The sequence below is a fragment of the Danio rerio genome, chromosome 16 (assembly GCF_049306965.1).
Source record: "Danio rerio strain Tuebingen ecotype United States chromosome 16, GRCz12tu, whole genome shotgun sequence".
Taxonomy (NCBI): domain Eukaryota; kingdom Metazoa; phylum Chordata; class Actinopteri; order Cypriniformes; family Danionidae; genus Danio; species Danio rerio.
In genome coordinates this window covers 47,620,001-47,635,000 of record NC_133191.1, presented here as the reverse complement: position 1 = coordinate 47,635,000, position 15,000 = coordinate 47,620,001, and the positions used below count along the sequence as shown (strand labels likewise).

General features: G+C 34.2%; 1 protein-coding gene across 6 annotated transcripts in view; it reads right to left on the bottom strand.

The window, feature by feature from the left end:
• adam22 (ADAM metallopeptidase domain 22) overlaps window positions 1-15,000 on the bottom strand; it is a 137,418-nt gene that overhangs the window by 91,199 nt on the left and 31,219 nt on the right. The window lies entirely within an intron of this gene.

Genomic DNA, 15,000 nt, shown 5'->3' with positions numbered 1-15,000 from the left:
GACGTTACAGACTTTTTCCGGAAAAGACCATTTACACATCCATTCCAAAACACCGGTAAATTCTGACATCATCAACCAGAAATGACCTCTAAACGGCTGCGCTTGTATTTGTAAACATTTGGCTACATTACAAACTCTGTGGATGGATCAGTATTGTGAACAACTTCGATGAAAACATACGGAAGAACACTTTCACATGTCCAGATGTACATGAAATGTGTGTATGTGTGTTGGCGCTCATGAGCACGTACACGACATGTCAAGCAACTGAAGGAGGCAGAGCTTAAAGGTAAACAAACAACGGCTTATCATAAGCATCTTATCGATAGTTATTTACACAGTTGGCATTAAGATGAACATATAAACATTGTCTGGCTACTTCTAGCAGCTAAATGTGTCTGGGAAAATATTTAAAGGTTTTTATTCTCATAAACCGAGCGGACGTGAATGCGTCTGACTGTTCTGATTGGTTAAAGCAGACGTCTCACGTCAGCACATTTTAGACGTGCATGCGCTCTTTCCGGCAATCTTCCTTCTGCGTTCACACAGCGCAGCATTCTGGTAATTACCGGTAATGTTACAAGTTCTCTTTCTAGAAAATAGCCCGAACGAATTTACCGGTATTTTCAAAAAGGACCTGTTCACACACACACACCTTTCCGCAAAATTGCCGGTAATTTTCCGGAAAGGTCTGTATGTGTGAAAGAGGCTAATGTTAGCACCTGTCAGCTTTAATTGTGGGGAAAACTGGGTAATTTTGAGTTTTTGTCAGCTAATTTCATCTTCCGGGTTTAAAATAATTTTTAGGGTGAGATCAAAATCGGTGATGTAGCGCAAAACTGCAAGTGACGTGAGGACGCGTTGGTTTCTCATTAATATTCATAGTTGAGTTTTCTTATCCAATGAGAAGATCCATTAATTATTCATGACAGCACATGCTTTTTAGAAGACAGACCTGCCAAGCTGTGAGACCACAGCATATGGTCGTACATGAATGGTCATACGCATTTTTTTCCGTGATCCATGGGGTTTATTGCATGATTTTCCAAACAAGGGTGTTTGTGTGTAGCAAGCATTTTTGTCAGGAGAGCTTTACGAGAATTATAGAATGGCAGACTTTGTCTTTTATCAGTTGAGTTCATTACCATTCAGACACATCGCCTATATCTGTGCTGCTGGGTTATCCCATGTTTAAAATCATATGTGTATCTGTATACAGATTCCCAGCACGGTTAATGGTTGAAATAGATAGGGCAAGAGACCTGCTGCACTGCTTTTCACTTTGTCTGCATTCAGAAAAGGGGATTGAGGAGGAGAGAAACTGACCACCCCATTTATAAACTAGATTATCTTTATAAAGATATAACATATTGTGGTTATGTATATATTCATTCATTCTACTTCGGCTTAGTCTCTATTTCAGTGGTCGACATTTATGTGTATAATATATATAATACACTACTGGTCAAAATTTGTTTGTTTGTTTTTTTGTTTTTAAGAAAATTATTCTGTTTATCAAGGCAGCATTTAATAAATGTAAAAAAAGTTAAACTGTTAAATACCTATTTATTAAATATTTAATTATTATTTATTGTATGTATTTTCAAATGAAATTATTAGCCCAGTCATTATTGCTTTGATTACCATTAATAATAATAATATTAGAGTGATTTCTGAAGGATCATGTGACTCTGAAACCTGGAGTAATAAAGCTGATAATTCATCTTTCAGATCACTGGAATACATGCTTAAATTAAATGATAAACTACTTTATTTAAACTACTAAATTTAGTTGAACATTACTGAATTAAATTTGTTTGTTTAAATTCAGCACATATTAAATAGTTTGCAACCACTTACTTTAAGTAAATCCAATGAATCATTGTACATAGAACGCATAACAAATGTAAATAAAAAGTCCACTCTTACACTTATAAGTTCCTACACTAAACTCCATTTCAGTGGGTGTCTTCTGTAATTTGCAAAATATATAAGATCATTAGTATTACAAAATTTATAAAATTGTTAGGGTAGCAAAAAAAAAAAAAAGCAAAATTTCTGTGGATAAGCATAAGTGAAAGAAAAATAGTCTCTCTGAGAAATATCATCACTGTAAATATGATTCATCAGCCTCCCAAACACACCAATCCTGGTGATCCTGGCACCACACATATAATGAGAAGATCAAATCAACACTCCTGTTTGCTGCTTATCTAACAGACAGACAGACAGACAGACATAGATAGATAGATAGACAGACAGACAGACAGACAGACAGACAGACAGACAGACAGACAGACAGACAGACAGACAGACAGACAGAGAGAGAGATAGATAGATAGATAGATAGATAGATAGATAGATAGATAGATAGATAGATAGATAGATAGATAGATAGATAGATAGATAGATAGATAGATATATAGATAGATAGATAGATAGATAGATAGATAGATAGATAGATAGATAGATAGATAGATAGATAGATAGATAGATAGATAGATAGATAGATAGATAGATAGATAGATAGATAGATAGATTGACAGGATAGACGGATGGATAGATAAAGGGACGGAAAGGTAAACAAGTAGACAGACCTATGATAGTAAAGTGGATTGATTGATAAATGGATGTATGGAAAGAAAGAAAGAAAGACAGACAGACAGACAAACAGACAAACAGACAGCCAGGATGGATGGATAAATGGACGGAAAGGTAAACAAGTAGACAGACAGACAGACAGACAGACAGACAGACAGATGATAGAAAAGTGGATTGATGGATGGATGGATGGATAGATGGATGGATAAATGGATAGATGAATGGATGGACGGAAAGAAGGGTTATCTGACAGACAGACAGACAGACAGACAGACAGACAGACAGACAGACAGACAGACAGACAGACAGACAGACAGACAGACAGACAGACAGACAGATAGATAGATAGATAGATAGATAGATAGATAGATAGATAGATAGATAGATAGATAGATAGATAGATAGATAGATAGATAGAAATATATTGTGTTTATACAACAGTTTGATGGCTCAATTGTGTATAAAAAAAGAAGATCAAACACGGAGGGTCTGAAAACACTTTTTTATTAGGAACTACTTTCATTCACATCTGCAGCTGACATCAGAACAGCAGAAACCTTTACTAATTCACTTTAGAGCTAGTGTTTGAATGATTCTTTAGCGTAATGTCTAAATAGTCAGCATCTTGCATCAGCATCTTGTGGATTGACAACTTCAACCCTCTTTGCTCAAACATAGGCTAATGGTTGCCGACACGCTCTCTCTCAGAAATTATGATTATTTTTAAAATAGGCACTGTCCAAATAAATAAACTGCATAGTTACAATCTAAACAACTACATTCTCGACTACAAAAGCTTCAAAAGTACATTGTGTTGCAAAACAGACAGACAGACAGACAGACAGACAGACAGACAGACAGACAGACAGACAGATAGACAGATAGATAGATAGATAGATAGATAGATAGATAGATAGACAGACAGACAGACAGACAGACAGACAGACAGACAGACAGACAGACAGACAGACAGGATGGACGGATGGATGGATAAAGGGACGGAAAGGTAAACAAGTAGACAGACCTACGATAGTAAAGTGGATTAATGGATGGATGGATGGATGGATGGATAAATGGATGTACGGAAAGAAAGGTAGAAAAGTAGACAGACAGACAGACAGACAAACAGACAGCCAGGATAGATGGATAAATAGACAGAAAGGTAAACAAGTAGACAGACTGACAGACAGACAGATGATAGAAAAGTGGATTGATGGATGGATGGATAAATTGATGGATAAATGGATAGATGAATGGATGGACGGAAAGAAAGGTAGACAAGTAAAAAGATTTTTACAGTGCAGTTAACCTGTGGACAGATCCATGGCAGTATGTCATACCTCATAACTCACATAGGTTTCATTCAAGAACAGGTCAATGTGTGTGGAGTTTACAAACTGGGGCGAGAGATTGGTTAGTGTTCATTTTATAGCTATTTCTCCGGAGGATGATATTGAGTGACTACTGCTTGTAAATAAAGCAAACTATTCAAGGCAAATGGCAACACAAAATGCCAATGTAACAGAAAAACAGCTAGCGCAGGAGGAGAGAAGAGCGAAAGTGTCTCGCAGCGGGAGCTCAGTCTGTGTGAACGGTTACTGTTAGCTCATCACTAGGACAATAACAATGTGGCACCAAACCAGCCTTTAAAGGTCTACTGAAGTGGCTATAAATGTGCTGTTTTGTTTAATGTGCGGCTTTAGCTGAAGCATGCAGACAGGGCGGGACATACTGAGTAGCTCTTCCTCTTTTAAAGGGGTGGTCCACTACAATATCATATGTTAAATTTTAGTTGATGTGTAATGTAGCTGTGTGAACATAAACAACATCTCTGAATGTAATACGCTCAAAGTTTAATGCAGAGATTTTTACAGAGTTAGCTTAGCGAAGCCTATAGCGAACCAAGTTTGGAGACAACAAAAAAAATACATCCAGGTCAATGATGTCATAAACCCTTCAGGTTACACATATACACCCAATTCAGTGAAGGGACAAGACCAGATGCGCTGTAATGTTATAATTATAGGTGGGCATAGATTTTATTTTTTAATCTAGATTGATCTCACTGTAATCTCGGAATTAATCTAGATTAAAATGGCTTATTTGGATTCTGCCGAAGGCATTCAGAATATGTGTGCTAACCAAATAATGGCTAAAAGTACGTCTTTGAGAACGGGTTTCTCAAGCCAGGTGGCGCAGTAGACCACAGGCTCGTCTCTGGTTTCTAAAATGCATCACAAACTCCTTGAGAAACTGTTCTAGTGTGATAACTGATGATGAAAATAAATGTTCAATAAGATGTACTTGTGTTTACTAACTGCTTATTAAGTTAAACATTAATTTTGAACTGTAGGCTTACATAAGCTCCAAACAGATCACCCTAATCCCACTAAAGTCATAACTGAACTAAACAGAAACGGAATTAAGAAGTGGAGTATGCATAAATTAGTGGCATAATTGAAGTAAACACCGCAATCAAAAAAAAAAATTACCATCATGAGGGACTTTTCGCCATATTTTCAGACAAGATCCACACCATTTAGTTATAGATAGAGAAATTTAAAGTTTTTTTTTTTAAAGCATGAAGGTAAAATATGAACGCTGTTATGAATATATTAAAACATGTGCTTGTTTGTTGTAAAAATTCATAATAATGACTAAAAATACAAATTTGTGCATCTCCTTACTTCCGGGTACAACTATACTGGCGTTGTAGCTGGTGTATTCTGGGAAATTTTCTTACCCCTTGGTTTCAAGTGTGGTCCTGAAAAATCTCTGTTAAAAGGGGTATCCACTAGAGCGGCATGATTCTGGCTAAATTGAGAATTGCGATTTTTTTGCTTAAAATAAAGATCTTGATTTTCTCACGACTCTATAGATGTAAAATAAAGGTTAATATGAGTAGGCTATTATGATTGTTAATTCTCAAACATATGGTAAAACAACAATAAAAATATTATGTGTGAGTCTACTGTTAGTTAAAATGCTAAATTTTGTATAGACTTGGAATGGTGGACTTGAACAGACTTTAAATATGTCCTGGTCAATAATACACAGTAAAGTGATGACATCAGAATACAACTATTCATAATTCTGATAGACATGTGCTTGCAATCTGTCACTGACAACAGTATTAGACCATTAGACCTACAGGTAAAATCAGACATTTGTCATTATCAGATTCCCTCTTGCATTATATTCAACATTATATAGGCTAGAGTAGTTATACTGACACTGTTAAACATTTATTCTTATGCACAACACTGTTCGCTATGAAAGAAAAAACATATTAAATGCTTGTCGTCATTATAACTCTATATTGCAACATGATTATTTAAATTATGTGCCTGCTTTCGGTTCGATTTTCACTGCTAGGTTGTGTTCACACTTCCCACGCGGCTCCCAAACGGTCACTCTGTGACACAAACTAAATGTTATTTACAACTTTATTACCTGTTTTTCACAGCCTATAGAGGTTCTGTACACTAAAGTAGACTTCATTCACAGGCATGCGCCTGCCCTCTCTGTGGTATCAGCTCACGGTCAGCTCACGTCACGTGTGATTTCACAGCTGCCAATACATCATTACATGAAGACAGAAATGACATTTTTGGGTGAATTATACCTATAAATACAGTATGTGACTCTTTCAGCACCATTTGGAGGTGTCCACGTTGTTCAACAACGTATGTAAAACAATGTGAAGGAGTGCGGCCGCCTTTGCTTCTCTGCTTAACTTGAATGACTGACAGAATTGTAGAAATGCTGGAGTAAGATCGCCTAGGCGGTCCAATCGAGATCGCAATCTTTTTCCAATTAATCGTGCAGCTCTAATATCTACCCCTTCCTCGTAACCCTACGCCTTCAAGCTAAAGAGAACTGGGACTGGTAAGGGGAAGGGCTAAGGGGTAGAATTGGGATTGGGCCTAAGTATACCCAGGTGGCACGCTCCTGTAAAGACCATGTGTGGGAATCACTGAATAAGTCACTGACTACTGACATATCTTGTAACGAGATCCTTAGATAGTAGAGAGCATTTGATTGGTCAGATGATCTGTTTAGAATCTGAAATGCTCATTGATGTAATGCAAAGTGAGAATTATTATTTGCATAAGTGAGAAACGGTAAGTAACATATTGATAAAAACACCAACAACAAAATTACATTTTGACTTCTGGGGGACTTTAAAAGAAAGACATAAACAGCCATTCACTAAACCAGAGTATTTATGGAGATTCAGCACAATAAAGTGAAATATTTATCAAAAACTAAAAGTATGTTTGCATTTACAAACTCATTTTCAGCTATATGAAAATATGCTAAATAAGTGTGACAGTGAGTCAAAGAGTAAGTAAAATCAAGGACTAACAGAGGACACAAACCAGTAGATGTAGACAGAGAATGGCTGAGCACTGAGAGAGGATCAGAACAGGAGGAGAAGACGATAAAGAGGGAGTGATAAAGTGGGATGTCAGAGGACAGAAACATTGTGATTGATGATAAGAGCTGCTGTTGCATACACACAAGCACCCCATAAACACATGCACCGTCTCAGCTTGCAGTCACTCCATTCTCCACCCATCACCACCCTGCGTACAGTGTGGACAGAGAACATTTGCTGACAATGAATATTTCGAACTGGCAATGAAACTGCATTTGCACTAAAATAAGATGAAAATAACAAGTATATTTATATTTATATATATTTAAATATATTTATGTGTGTGTGTGTGTGTGTGTGTGTGTGTGTGTGTGTGTGTGTGTGTGTGTGTGTGTGTGTGTGTATATATATATATATATATATATATATATATATATATATATATATATTTATATATATATATATATATATATATATATATATATATATATATATATATATATATATATATATATAAAGTCTTACTCTCACAATTCCCCGTCAGTGACCTAATTATAGACTTTATTCCCTGTCAGTGACAATATTTTAGACATTATTCCCCGTCAGTGAGATTATTTTAGACATTATTCCCTGTCATCCCTGTTATTTTCTCATCATTTATTTGAATCTATTTGTTTTTATCTTTATTCCCTGTTTGTGCAAGACAGGTTTGAGTTTTATTAAATCCATATAATTTACGCTTATTATAAACACTAATATAACACATAGATAGTATACATAAATCAATAGATTTAGAGTAGGTTTATTGTAGAATTTAATAAACAAGTTATAATAAATGTGAGCGTAATTATTTACATGAAAAATACAGCTAATAAACACAGTTTTAAAGTTTAAATTTTAGTAAATGGCATATAATATAATATAACTAAATGTTATTTACTAAAAATAAGTTATTTTTTATATTAAAAACTAATCAATTAAAATATAATAATTAATAACAATAATAATTAATAAAATAATGTATTTATTTATAATAATAATTCATTTCTAAATAGATTAATTTATTACTTATTATAAATTATTCATTAATTAATAATTATTTGTAATTAATCTGTTCAGAACAATAATTAATAGAATATAAAAATATTAATAATTAATTTAAAAAATCATACAATTGATTATATATATATATATATATATATATATATATATATATATATATATATATATATATATATATATATATATATATATATACAACGTCAACCATCTTTGCTGAAACATAGGCTAATGGTTGCCGACACGCTCTCAGAAATTATGATTTTTTTTTAAAATAGGCACTGTCCAAATAAATAAACTGCATAGTTACAATCTAAACAACTACATTCTCGACTACAAAAGCCTCAAAAGTACATTGTGTTGCAAAACAGCAGAAATATTTGTCAAACTGTAGAGTGTGCTCAGCTTGTAGCTAAGTGGAGTAATACACAAGGGTGAAGAGGCTGGTCGAGTGCTGTTACTGGCAGAATATCGCACGGCTATCAGCCAATCAGATTCAAGACAGAGACAAAACTGTTGTATGTATTTAATTCAATTCAATTCAATTCATTGTATGAGACGGACGCAGATATATATATATATATATATATATATATATATATATATATATATATATATATATATATATATATATATATATATATATATATATATATATAATTTTTAGATAGATTTTATGATTAAATCAAATTTATTGTGTGTTTTTTTCCCTATAATTATATCTATTATTATATTCCTAAAAAGACAACAAAGGCCAAAGCAAATAAAACACTATTTCTCTAGTCTTTCTATATGTAAGAACAAGATATGAGCATGCAGGCGACCTTTGGGAATCTCAGTGTCTTGTTAAATCAAATAGCCGTCATGTTTCAGCACCGTCTCGGTCTAACAAGAGACCAGCAGGGTGCAGATGAATTCAGAGGTGGAAAGCTGCAGTATATCGTGTTTTGTGAGACGCAAAGGTAAAGGCTGATAACAGATTTCTGCTTTAATTGCTTTGGGATTTGAATAATGTATAAGGAAAGCCCTGCAATTCCCCATCCCATACCGATCCATCCCTCTTCACACACACCCTGCCCTACAAACATTTTAATATGGCGTGGTCACATGACTAGAAAATGGCTCTCATTTCTCATGTAAAGCTTAATGGACTGCTCCATTGTATGAGACGGACGCAGAGAGAGTCCAAGACATGCTAATTAAAGGAAAGAGGAAAACCAGAGGAATAGAAATGAAAGGGTTTACAGAAGAGAGAACAGATTGCATGTCAAGTAGTGTTGTATTATCATTGTGTGTGTGTGAGGTGAAGAGCTTCTGTTTCAACATCTGCTGTTCCTAAACCTAGCGAGCTGCCTACCTGGTCTGCATTTTAAGACATTGGACCATGATTATGATGCCATCTATGAAACCTTCAGCCGGATTCAGTATTGCATGTGTCCTTTTAAAAGAAAGGTGAAGTCCCTAAAGCTCAAAAATGGCTAGCATTATGATACACTTCAGTGCAATTGAAATCAATACTGCCCTATATATAGTATAACCAAACAACATTGTGCCAAATATTTGTTTGTATCTATACATAGTCTCCAAAAAAATGGTAAACAAACAGTACCAGGATGACCAACTACTTTTAAATTTTGTGCATTTGATGAACACTTTTCTATGCCATGAGGAGAGGATTTTTATGAATGACAGTGAAGTGACACAGCTGATGAAGGTCATGTGATGGTAACATAACAGATGTATTATATCAGAACTTTATTCATAATATATAAAACATAGTTTTCTTTTTTAACAGTATTTATAGAGGGTTTGAGATTTCAGATATAAAGTGTGCTATTAAAGTAGGGATGCACAGTATACAGTTAAAGTCAGAATTATTAGCCCCCTTTTGATTTTTTTTCTTCTTTTGTAAATATTTGCCAAATGATTTTTTTAACAGAGCAAGGAAAATTTCACAGTATGTCTGATAATATTTTTTCTTCTGGAAAAACTCATATTTGTTTTATTTCGGCTAGAATAAAAGCAGTTATTAATTTTTAAAAAAACGTTTTTGGGACAAAATTATTAGCCCCTTTAAAGCTAATTTTTTTCCAGATAATCTACAGAACAAACCATCGTTATACAATAACTTGCCTAATTAACCTAACCTGCCAGGTTCAGCTAATTAACCAAGTTAAGACTTTAAATGTCACTTTAAGCTGTATAGAAGTGTCTTAAAAAATATTATTTACTGTCATCATAGCAAAGATAAAATAAATCAGTTTTTAGAAATAAGTTTTTAAAACTATTATGCTTAGAAATGTGCTGAAACAATCTTTCCTCCATTAAACAGAAATTGGGGAAAAAAATAAACAGGGGTGCTAATAATTCAGGGGGGCTAATCATTCTGACTTCAACTGTATACAGTGGGGGAAATAAGTATTGAACACGTCACCACTTTTCTCAGAAGTACCAGAGTGGCTTTTTCAGAAACTCTCAAATGCTTTCAGAGAAAGAAAATCAAGCTGTAGAATGGCCCAGCCAATCACCTGACTTGAATACAATCGAGAACACAAAATAAAGATCAGATTTTATAAAAGAGACCCACAGAACCATCAAGATTTTTACACTCTGTTGAAGTCTGAGTGATGCATGTGACTTCATTTTCCATATAAGAGGCGTCTTTAGGCTTTCATCACCAACAAAGCCCTTTATATAAAGTATTAAATAGGTTTCAGCAGTTCAGTATTTTCTCCTTGTGTCATGCCATTTATGCGGAATAATTTTGGGAGAATCATCACAAAAACCTTAATATATTAAATAAAAAGTAATACTTTTTAACTTGCATTTAATGCAAGTCTATCATATAATAAATCTACTAAAAGACACAAAGTCTTACTTGTATTGTAAATAAATCATATGAATATTTTCATATTAGTCGATAGTATTACTGAAATAAATTTAAAAACTGAAAAAATATGAATTTACACTCATTTATACAAGTAAATAAACAGAATCAATGATAGGCTGAAAGTCGGCAGAAACCTGCGGAATTCTGTGTGCGCAGATTTTGTGTGGGCCTACTCATAACTCATTTTTCAGATGTTTTGTTTTATTTTTATGTTTGTATTGTTTGGGTTTCACCAAAATCTGCTTCAATTCCATGTCCACAGCTCCCTTAGAAATATTATTTCAAATAAACAACATGAAGTGTTTAATAGTAATTTACCCGCTGTATCATCTGTCATTCCGTTATTGGCTGATAAATTATTGTTTTTAATGCGTGCATTATGAAAATACTGGATCGAGTTTGAAAATCTATTTTAAACAAATGCTGTTCTTCTGAACTTTCCAGTGATCAAAGAATCTTGAAAAAATATCAAGGTTTGAATATATTTAATTATTAAAATAGTATTAATAGGAAATTATTTTTAAAAATATTAGAATGTTTCTGGTAATAAAAATTACAAATGTAAATATAAATCTTTAAACCACAAGTCAAAAAAAAGCTGTTTTAAATCAAATCATTTCAGCTTTGGTGAGCAAAGGAGACTTCTTTCAAAAATATTTAGAAAAACGTCAAACGTCATTTACTTGACATAAATTTAGCTATAAGGGCGAGGCAGTGGCGCAGTAGGTAGTGCTGTCGCCACACAGCAAGAAGGTCGCTGGGTTGCTGGTTCGAGTCTCGGCTCAGTTGGCGTTTCTGTGAGCATGTTCTCCCTGTCTTCGCGTGGGTTTCCTCCGGGTGCTCCGGTTTCCCCCACAGTCCAAAGACATGCGGTACAGGTGAATTGGGTAGGCTAAATTGTCTGTAGTGTATGAGTGTGTGTGTGAATGTGTGTCTGGATGTTTCCCAGAGATGGGTTGTGGCAGGAAGGGCATCCGCTGCGTAAAAATTTGCTGGATAAGTTGGCGGTTCATTCCGCTGTGGCAATCCCAGATTTATAAAAGGACTAAGCCGACAAAAAAATGAATGAATGAATGAAATTTAGCTATAAAATAATAATATGTATTAGGGATGTCCCGATCAGGTTTTTTTTTTTGCCCTCGAGTGCAAGTCAGAGTCATTTAATTTTAAGTATCTACCGATACCAAAACCTGATCAGATACTTCTATAATACATAAAAATTAAATAAAGAAGAGCAAAGAAACAGATCCAGGATGATCCTTATTTTTTGACTTCACCTTATTTCAACATTCAACAACTCTGTTATCAAACAGAGCACTGTGAGGTAGCTTGAACAATCAAGTAATAAAGAACATAAACTCTTCACTTTTGGACTTTAGTGCAACAGTAAATATTAAAAAACTTATATAAGAACAAATAGCTCCTCAAATACTGCAGGTTTACATATCTCTCACTTTGCTATGGCAATGTTGTCATCATCAACTTTATAATACATCCAGAGCACAGACACACTCGTGCTTTCCGCTTCAAGCTGCTTTCATGTTGTACTTTGTCTGCATTTAACCAATAGCGTCTCTGTAGCAAAGTGGTGTCATACCGCATGCGTTGCTGTTTCTGTGTGAAGTCAAGAAAGAGGTCTATCTCTGTGCCATCGCATAACTATAGATGTGTTCAAAAATAATGAGAATACATATATATTCGAGTCCTGATCAGGTGATGATATCCGATTCCGACCAAGTCTGAAATCGCCCGATTTCTGATCACGTGATCGGATCTGGACATCGCTAATTATAATTACACTATTGTGTGCATATACACATGTACATTAGCACACAATAACATAAATGCAAATATCTTGTGCACGTATTGTTTTCTTCTGTGTCATGCATCTGCACAAGTACGCAGTGTCTTCAGGAGTGTGTAAGTCTGGTTTTAGACTCTGGAGAGCAGCAGAAGAACATTTCCCTTGAGCACAGCACAGCAGACCCCAATCTCTGATCTAATTAGCACTTGCACGCATACGAGTTCACTTTTTACACTTAAAACGAGCGTAAACAGATGTTTTACAAAAGACAACGGGTGTTCTTTCTGTTAGATCCTGCTTTCATTTATGTGCATTTGAGATTAAGACAATCACTCAAAATCCAAATAGAGAGCTAGCACTTATGTCAAGATTTGGGCAGTTACCCGGATGTGCATCCAAACTGCTGATACTCAGATGTAAACAATAGCATAGATTGCTACTGAATACGTTGTTATTCATGCTGTCTAAACCACAGGGTAAACAATAATGTGTGGAAGTTGCTAAATCATATAGAGAAGCACTTGATAAGCAAAAAAAAAAAAAAAAAAAAAAAAAAGGTGCAATATTTAGGATTTAATAGATGACAAAAGATGCAAAATCAGCATTAAGATATTAGCCTAATATTACACTGACTTGACTAGAAATGACAGAAACAAACATACATGTTGCAGAGATTTTTGCCCAAGAAATCCTGGCTAAGTTTAGACACAAAAATCCTTTTAATCCTCAGACAGTTTTTTGCTCTCTTCTCCTTTGTTTGTAATAACTTTTGTAAGTCTGTATTAATATTTTATTTTGCAAGATAGTTGTATTCAGATAAAGTCCTTCAAGTATTCTATAGTCTTTGATTCAAATTAAAGTGTAATTTAAACACTTATGTTAACTAGGAAAGTTAGTATAATTAGTCAAGTTATTGTATAACTGATTTACAGTAAAATTTACAGTATTGTATAACTGATTTACAGTAAATTTACAGTTTTTTAAGGAGGCTGATGATACTGACCTTAATTTTTTTTTTTTTTTACTAAAAACTGCTTTTATTCACGAAATAAGCTATAAGTAATAAGAGTTATCATGAGTTAATTTGTTTTACTGGAAATACAGTGGAAATTCCCTTGGTTTGTTATAGATCACTTGGAAAGCATTATTTTAAATTAATGGGAGAGCAAAATAAATTGACTTCAGCTGTATTTTGTTACAATCCTATGTTTGTCTGGGGCCTGTTTCTGTAAGGAGGTTCAAACAACTCAGAGTTTAAACTTGAACTCTGAGTTGATTTACCGAGAGATTAAAAACTCAGAGTTTTCGGTTTCAGAACAGCTGATCTGAGTTGGGTCAATCAACTTCGAGTAGACCAACTCAGAGTTAAGCGCGCACACCGTGACTTTAAAAAGGCATTATCAATGGAGCGCAGACATTACGAGTGACTATGGCAATATCTTATAAAAGAGATCACCATTTCTTTCTCCAGCTGAACTTGATGCAAATATGAGTGTGTATATATTTGAAAAGAAACAACCATCAGTGAAGAAGAGACAGTTAGCGTGGGAAAACAGCTGCTCAAGTTAATGCCTAATTTCCCTTTTTAAGTATTTAAATATTTAAGTATAATAAAATAAATAATGTAATTTGTGACGTTTATATATTTTTTTCTAAACTTTTTTATACATTTATTAGTTTTTAAATTATTTAACAGTGCACTTGTGTGTCTGCCTTTTTTATTGATCAAGTGATAGAGGTTAATATAACATTTAGAAGGTAAGCAGTACTAAAAATATTTTTTAGAATAATCCCATTAATCTAGTTACAGTGCATGTCGAAGGTGAATTTAATTTAATTATTTATTAAAAAAGGACAAGCCATTCTAGTACAGTTCTTCTGTGTGTGACTAAAATGTAGGCAATAGCTATGCTTCCATCCAAATATATTACATAAATTTATGTGCAAAACAGGAATATTGCATAAAAGATGCGAATAAAATTCCATCCAACGAGTCAAAGAGAAAAAAATTTTCACTTCCTGATTAAACTGGCACCAAATATCAACAGTAAAAACAGAATTTACTGTGGTAGAAGAAGCTGAGTCAATTAATTCTTTATTTAGCCTAATTAATGTACTTGCGCCTCGATGTCAGAAGACAATGCTGAAACACAATGAACACGTGGGGGCGTCTGAAGCCATGAGACGCGGAGACTCACGCACCAGACGTTCGGAGGTAATTAATATACACTAATACTGAAACAGTAAAGGCATTTTAGAATGACT